This window comes from Coturnix japonica, chromosome 12 (genome assembly GCF_001577835.2).
Source record: "Coturnix japonica isolate 7356 chromosome 12, Coturnix japonica 2.1, whole genome shotgun sequence".
Taxonomy (NCBI): Eukaryota; Metazoa; Chordata; class Aves; order Galliformes; family Phasianidae; genus Coturnix; species Coturnix japonica.
The window spans coordinates 1,978,861-1,987,238 of NC_029527.1; the positions used below are offsets into that span (position 1 = coordinate 1,978,861).

At 62.1% G+C, this 8,378-nt stretch overlaps 1 long non-coding RNA gene across 1 annotated transcript; it reads left to right on the forward strand.

Annotated features, from left to right (window-relative positions):
* Positions 1-4,918: 4,918 nt before the first annotated feature.
* LOC107319633 lies at positions 4,919-7,377 on the forward strand. Its single transcript, XR_001557875.2, has 3 exons — positions 4,919-5,362; positions 6,119-6,316; positions 6,404-7,377. It is a non-coding gene; the product is annotated as an uncharacterized LOC107319633 (long non-coding RNA).
* Positions 7,378-8,378: the final 1,001 nt, after the last annotated feature.

The following is an 8,378-nucleotide window of genomic DNA, read 5'->3' on the forward strand; positions in this document are numbered from 1 at the left end:
CCTGGGGGGGATAGAGGAGCGGTTCTTCTCCGTACCCTCTTGTGCATTGACGGTGGGATGGAAGCTCTGCTGCATGTGGTTCCAAATCTGACTCGGGGCGTTTATGGCACCGCCGTCCAACGCTGAGGTATGGAAGCTACGGCCGTGGTTGGGCACTGCAGTGCGTGTGCCTTACCCTGGGGGCTGCGCTGTGCCGGCGGGGCTGTGCCACCAGGGGGCACGCGTGGCACAGCTGCCTCCACCGGGGGACACTGCTCTGCTGCTTTGCAGCCGATTGATCTCCAGCCCCAGCCCGGCAGCTCCCAGGCAGGGTTGGGCTGAGACTGCAGAAGTTACTTGAATCATCACGGGATTCTGCTTGGATTGCGGTGCTGCTTTTTGGTGCCTCTTTTACCTTTTCTGTTAAGGGCACCTGAGGTGAGGCTGTGTGGCTGTTTGTGTAGCCCCTGCTCTGCAGGACCTGCCAGGATGCTGCTTGGCTTCAATGCTTAGAGCTGCAGCCCTGCAGAACCACCTGGGGAAATGGAGGCACGGGGCTTTGTTTGCCTGCAGACAGACCCTGGCACCCACCAGCCCTGAGCCCAGGGATTGCTGGCTGGTGATGCTGCGGCAGGGACCAGGTGAGTTCCCAACCCGGACAGGGCTGCTGGCACTGCCAGCTCCCAGGCAGGGCTGATATGCTGGTCCCCAATCCCACAAGGATGAGCTGGGACTCAGAGCCACCAGCACCCGCAGCTCCAATTTAGGCAGTGAAATGCGGCTGTTCGTGAGTCAATGCGCCGTGGCCCACTGCCTTCAGGCAACCCGCTCTGCCTCCCTGGGGACCCATATCCATGGGAAAGCAGCCATGTGGGCCGGGGACAGGCCGAGGGACGTGCCTGGCATGGTGTACCCCATCCTGATCAGGGCTCAGCCTGCATTGGGCTGTGCTTCCCCAGCAGCAGGCCCAGGGCTGCCTGCTCCTTGCCCAGGGCCTTTTGTGGCTGTGGTTCAGTGTGAGCACTGCAGAGCTCCATGTGCCCTACTGCACGGCTGTGGTCTCCCTGCCTCTCCTCTGCCCCATGTTCCTCTCTGCAGCTCCAAATAGCTTCATGCATCCCCCCTAGAATCCTCTGCTCTGCCCATTACCACCGCAATGCAGCCACAGGTGCCCGCTGTGCTCTGCCTGTGCCTCAGTTTCCCCCTCTGGGCTGCCAGCAGAGATGATGGGGTTTGCGTGCGACTCTCAGGGCTGGGCTTGGGAATGGCCCGCTCTGCGTTTCCCCACTCAAGTGGAAAAAAATCTGCTTCTAATTGCCCTACCACGTGCAGCAATGTGCGTGCAGCATCCCGCCCGGGGGGGGTGGGGTGGGGGGGGGCTCCCATGTTCTGCATTGAAACCAAAAGCAGCTGAGTGCTGGGATCTGGCACATCCAATGTGCCCACACCTCACCCCAAGGTACTGCCTGCAGGTTGCCAGCCGCAGTGTGCTGACCTGCAATGTGCAGAGCCCATGGTGCCAATCCATGGTGCTGCCTGTGCTGCTTGCTGTGTGTGCCCGGGCCCCCTGCCAGGCACAGCCCCTCCCTGGGGGGGGTCCTTGGCCGGGCCCCAGCTCCATGTCACAGATGTCTTTCACAGGACTTTGTCAGCACCTACAAAAATGGCTTTTTACTCCTTTATTTCTCCCCTTTAACAGCAACCAGAGCAGATTGGGAGCTGTGGCCAGGCTGCGCTCCGGCACCTTATGAAGATGGTTGGGGATTTGCTCCCCTCCTGTTGCTGGGAGAGTCTCTGCCCCCCCCCCCCCCCCTCATTTGGGCACCTCGAAGCAGCTGAAAGCCCCAACCCCGCAGCCCCATCCCAGGCTCCCCATAGGGTTTGTGCTTCCAGCATCATTAGCGCTCGGGAGCCGGCACGGCGCGTTGGAACCCATTTGAAGTGCACTTGAAAAGGGTGGATTTGATGGGAGGAATGTGACGGCTTTTTGTTCTGTGCCTCTCGAGCCCCCCGGTTGAAGATGTGCGTAATGAAGAGCTGTGACTTTCACTCGGGGTTATTTTGGGATGGACTACTTCTTTTTTTTCCTGTGCTGGTGGAAGACCATCAAAGCGGCGCTTTGAAAAATGTCCCAGTGTATAAATAACTCTGCTGAGAGCAGAATTAACGCGGGCTCCCGCGTGCGGCGCGCGCAGCCCATGCACACGGCATCTGCCGCACCGCGCTGCATTATAAAAAGGAATTATTCATCCCTTCCTCTAATTAAGTGGGTTCCACACGCTGGGTGCAGCGGGGCTGCCCTGGGGGCAGGGGGCAAAGCCTCGGCCCTGTGTGTGCTGTGGGATGGGCTGCTCCTGCTTAGGGTGGGATCCTGGTAGGCACCCATTGCAAAGTCCCCTTCTTTCCCCTCCTACTCCTCCTCTTTTGGGGTGCGTGGTGCGGTTCTGGGACCCCCAGCAGTGCTGTGCCCTGGCAAGGACACCCAGCCGGGACCTCCCGGCACAGACTAATTTTAGGTGGCTCCGTTGGGGCTATTTTGGACCCTTTGGCTCTGTGTGAGTCACCTGCTATTTGCTGCTCCGCGGGGGCTATTTCCGTGGCACGCAGCTTTACGTGCGATCAGACAATGCTGCCCGTGGGCCGTGAGCCAGGTGCACCACATCCCCCTGTGCCCATGGCGCCGTGTGCCCCACAGCAGATATGAGTGGCCAAAAGCCCCCTCCCCACCCACCACCCTTGGGATGTGGTTGTGTTGGGAGCCCCCTCCCCGCAGCGCTGTGAGCTGTGTGTGACAGCAGGGCTGAGCTGCGACACTTGTGCCCAGGTTGCACATCCCACCCCTCCCCAAAACCCCAACGCTTCTGAACCCGCCAGGCAAAACCTGGGTGTTTCGGGGTTGTCACAGCAACGTGATGCACCTTTCTGGTTACCACAGCAACACGGGGATGAAGTTTTTAACATTCAGGCAAGGTAATTTCTCCTCTTCGCTGCCGTTCCCTTATCGCTCGGCTCTGCCGCTCCCTGGGGACGCAGCGCCCTGCATCGCAACTCTGCCACAGTGGGAACTGGGAGATAAGGAGCAGTGAGATGGGGCTGGGGGAGGTGATGGGAGATGGGGGGGGCACCGTGCTGCCAGCCTGGGGGTGCACAAAGATGAGATGGGGAAAGAGGGATGAATGCGCCGTGTCTTCACCTCCAGACCCCCTGCACTATTTAGGGGTCAGAGTGAAGGCACAACAAGTCACCCCACCCTCATGATGTCCCATAGCAATGAATGGTTGGCTGAGAGGGTCTGTGGGGACGTCATGGGGGGCTTCACTGTCGCAGTCCTGGGGATGAAAACCACAGGCCAGCCCCAATTGATGCCTCACTGTGGTGTCGCAGCTCTTAGGGTTTCCCTACCACCCACCCTACTGGGGGATCCCACTGCACCCAGCCAGTGTCTCCATACAGGACGCCCTTGTGCAGCACCTGGCCCCACTGAGGCCTGGGGGAGTTTGTTGTCCCCTCTGCCCACGAGCATTATCCCAAACTTAATTGGCACAACAGGGACCCAACCTCCATCCTTCCCTTCTTGGATGCTCCTGGGCGCCCTGCGGCTGCATCCCCATCACTGGGACGTGGGATGCGGGCTGTCACCATCCCTGCAGGGCTGCTGTCAGCCTGGGGGGACAGGCAGGCAGCGTCTCACTGCTGTACCTGCTGCAGCGCTTCCTTAATGACAAGTGCTGCTCACAGTCCCCTCAATTAACTCTGCCGTGCCGGCTCATTAGGCTGCGCACGCTGAGCAGCATCTCGGCGAAGGGCTGCAGCAGTCTCACGGGCGTGCAAAGCCGGCTTGGAAATGCACAGCGATGAGCACGCAGACAGAAAAACACACACGTCTGCACAGGCACATCCGCTCTGTCGCCCAAAGGGAAGATTGAAATGAGGGTCACGGCTCCTGCCTGCAGCAGGAACAGTCCCCGGGCATTCCCCCTGCAGCTATCGCCGGTAATTACAGCGCTGATGGGCACTGATGGGAGCGGGGTGTTGTTGGGGTGCGGGGAGCGAAGCGCACACAGCCGTGGCTGCCTCGGGGCTGGGAGATGTGAGGGCTGCAAGTCCAAGTCTCACACATTGACCCCCCCTTCCCGGCCGCCCCTTGGCCCGGGGCCGGGAGGGCAGCAGGTGATGGGAAAGCGAGCCCCAGCCTGGACAGAGATGAGAGGCGGCCTCACAGCTGCGGACACCCGATGCCACCTGCCCCAGCACAGGGACGGGAGGACGCTCGGGATGTCCTCACTGTCGCCACTGGGTCCCTGTCCCCACAGGCTGAGCCCAGGCTGTGCCGGGAGCAACCTGCACACAGTGAGCCCCATCCCGGACAGACCCTGCACCTCCTTCCAGGGAGCTGCAGAGGGGGCAGAGGTCTCTGTCTGTCCCAGACACCCATCTGCTGCATGCCAGCACACCCCCCTCCACCCATCCATCCACCCATCCATCCCCTTATCTGTCCATCCATCCATCGATCCTTCTGTCCATCTACCTATCCATCCAGTCCTGCATTTACCCATTCATCATCCATTCACCCATCCATATTCAATCACCATTCCCACCCATCCACCCACCCACCCAACCATCCATATTCAATCTCCAACATTTCCATCCTCCCGCCCACCCGCCCATCAATCCATCCATCCGTCCATCCATCCACCCACTCACCCGCCCGAGATGTGCCCCCGCTCACACGCTGTCCCCCATTCACTGTCCCTGACCCATTGTCCCTCCCACGTCATGTCCATCCAACCAGCCATTGAGCTGCCATCCATCCCTCCATCCATCCATCCATCCATCCATCCATCCATCCATCCATCCATCCATCCATCCATCCATCAGTCCCTCCCTCCATCCATCCATCCATCCCTCCATCCATCCACTGCCCAGCCAACCATCCATCCACCTGTCTGTCCATCCATCCGTCTGTCCATCCATCCCCTCTTCCTCCCCTCACCCAGATGCTTGGTGTTGGAGCAGAGCCCTGCGATGGTTATTAAGCGGCGCCTGAGGCATTTTCCCACCTCGTGTCTCTGCACAAATCACACCAGCAGTGGGAACAAGCCGAGCGGTGCCAGCTCTGTGCCCGTGACCTTTCAGCAGAGCTGGGATCTGGATGCCGTGTCTCTGCAGTTCCCATTAGGCTGCATGTGCCCGCCCGGTGCCCCGGGGCAGCTCAGCACATTGGCAGCCTCGTGGCACAGGTGAGTGCTGCCCGCTGCGGTGATTCATCCCGGTTTTATCTCTCTCTCCCTTTGGCTCCCTCAGCCTCTCTCTGAACGATTCGCCCCGGGCTGTTTTTCTCCTCCATCGGCTGCTTTGGCACAAAGGATCTCAATGACACCAGGTACGGCGCATCCTCCTGCCTGCCCCTCTCCTGCTCTCAGCGCAGGGTGCCAGCAGCCCAACATCCTCCATCCTGTCCTATTTCTCCTGCCCCACACCCGGTTTGTGCTTGTGCTTCCAGGCGTTTACCCTCAGTCCAAGCTTATGGGACAGCTCGAGCCCCATCCCATCCCCACACACACCCTTAGCACCAGGGGGGATACAGAGGGGCTGCAGCACAGCGGGTCCCAGCTCGCCCTCCCCGGTGGGTTGCGTATTTTTAGCTGACAAAGAGCTAAAGGGTGGGGGGAAGAACAGAAGGAGAAGAGAAACAAAGAGGGAAAAGGCTCCTATTTAATGGGGTTTGAAAATGGAAATTACCCTGCGGAGGTTGGCAGGGGGGCTGGGGGCTTTCAAAGCATCCTCCCTGCCCTGGCTGCCACGGAGCTCCAGGCCATGGGTGGCTCTGAACCTGGGCAGGGACAGGGGAGGGACGCGGCTCCCACCCCTCAGACAGAGCCTGGGGGGCTGTGGGATGTGGGGTCTGTGCCTAGTGGGGCCCAGGCCCCGTACCCCCTTCCTGGTTGCCACGGCGACCTGCTTTGCAGAGCGGAACATCACTTCTGCAGGATTTTTGTGCTGGGAAATGGATGGGGAGAGGGGAGGGTGTGGGCAGCAGGAGCCGGGGGGTGGGGAGGGGGCTCAAACAGCGCCCAGCCCCCAGCGGCGCCATCCCACCCCATCTGCACTGAGCCTGAACGTCCTCACCGCCCTGCAGAGGAATGCAGCACCGATATGGGGCGCATCCTGCATCCCTGAAGGTGTCCTGGGGGAGAAGACCTGGGGGAGACCCCCGGGGCCCACCCAAAACTCAGCACCGAGGAGCCTTGTGCTGCCAGGAACGTCCTGCGGGTGGATACAAAGGGGTCACGGTGGCAGCAGGCAGCACCTGTGGCGCCATGACACTGAGCACCAGGTAATGTACCACCCCCAGACCTCCCTGCACTGCTCCTATTCTCACCCCACGCCCCAAACCAGCTCTCATCAAACCTTCCCTTTGCAGACCCACGTGCACGGAGATGCCCCAGTTTCTTGCAGCCCTTGAGCCATTCCCGCTGCCACACGCGTGTCCTCCCGAGCTCCTTTGGTGCCCACTGATGCCCACAGCTGTGCCACTGACCCACTTACATGGCACAACTTGCAGCTCCTCGTCTCCGCTGTCCGGCTGCCTCCTGAGAGCCCTTCTTGGGCCCAGAAAATGGGCAGGTTATCCTAAAATCCTTCATCTCCCGCAGGTGACACCAAGCTCAGCCCCTGCCTGTGCTCAGCCCCTGCCCTGAGGATGGCCCTGGGGCACGTGTGGGGCTGCTCTCCATCAGGGCAGCCCCATGGGCAGCCCCCCGCTGCCTTTCCCAGCTCGTCACCCTGCAAGTGGAGGAGATGACATCCCCGCCCCTGCCAAGACAAACACGGCGTCGGCCAAACATGCCGCGCTTGGCAAGGCCTGGCCATCCATCACAGCAGCCACCAGCCTCCCCGGCACTGCCATAAGGCTCGGGGGTCTCAGCATGAGGACTAAGGGATGGGGTGCACACATTGCCCACCCCTGGGTGATGGCAGGGCATTGGGTCCCCAGCACCTTGCCATGCAGAGGGTGCCCCAGGGACACAGCTTGACTCTGGCTTGGCCCCAGGCAGAAACTTGGCCACGGTTACCTCCAGGCACTTACAATAATAAAGTCCCATTTGAGCAAGTATCTGAAATCCAGGCTGAAGGGGCAAAGGCTCAGCTATCCCGAACATGCATGGGGTTCCATCAGGGAACCATCCCAGGGCTCCATCCTGCCTTTACCCTATGAATTCTAGCTCTGCATGGCTGTGCCTTGCTCCTGGCTCCCTGCACCCCCACCCCTTCACTTGTCCTTTCATCCCTGCCCTTGCATTTCTCCATCCCCATCCCTGCACCCCGCTCCCTATAGCACTGAGCTGGGACACATTAGGATCCCGCTGAGCAACCCTGCCCGACACGGGGCGTGCAGCCTACACACATTGAGTTCCCTGAGCAGGTATTGCTGCCTGGGTGAGGTGTGGGGCAGTTCTGGGTTACACAGGGGAGGATGGGGAGGGCAGAGCAGCCCCGGTGCCTTGTGTTGGATGGCACAGCAGGGTGCGGAGCCCGAGCCGTGCCCCGGGGATGGGGACTCGCAGGTCGGGGCGCTCCCACCCTCAGCTCCCCCAGCCCGGAGCCCCGCAGCGCTGTTTGCAGTGGCAGGGGCTGAGCTCAGCCGGTGGCAGCGGCTGCCCCAGTTTTGTCTGCTGCAAAATGTGGGTCACCACGTTCGGAGCTGACCGAGGGGACGCGGGGGTGATCGGTACCGGCACCGCCAGGAGGGAACTGGAGCCGGGGAACGCGGGGAAGGGCTTTGTGCTGAGTGCGGGCCTGAGGAAAGGGATCGGGAAGGGGGTGGGGGGGGGTGGGGGAACCGCCGCCTCTTTTCCGACATTCCTGCAGAGCCGGGAGCTCAGGGTCGGGTTTCGGGCATTATTTTGCGCCGCCAGCGCCGCACGGACACGGGGCAGCGAGTGCGGGGAGCGGAGCGGGGCTGCGGGAGCGGGGAGCTGCTGGGGGGGGTCGGGGGGGGTCGGGGGCTCTTTATTGCGGGCGGTTTCTCCCCGCGCCGCCCCCACCCGCCGCCGCCCCGGCGCCTCATCCCGCTGCGCCCGGGCACCCCGGCACCGCCGCACAAAGGCGGCCCGCTGCGCTGCGCTGCGCTGCGCACCCCCGGGGCCGGGCAGCGCCTCCGGGACCCCACGACCTTCCTTCCCCCCCCCCCATTTATCCCCCTTTATCCCCACGCCGTCCCCTCGCGGCGCGGCTCAACAAAAGGCAGGAGCGGAGGTGAGCGGGGCGGGGCTCGAACCCGCGGCCCGACGGGCGGGAGGGCGGGGCGGAGGGAGGGGGCGTGGCTATGCAAATGAGGCAGCGGAGCCCCATGGCGAGCGCTCGGGCTGCGGCGCCCACTCGGAGCCGGGGCCGCC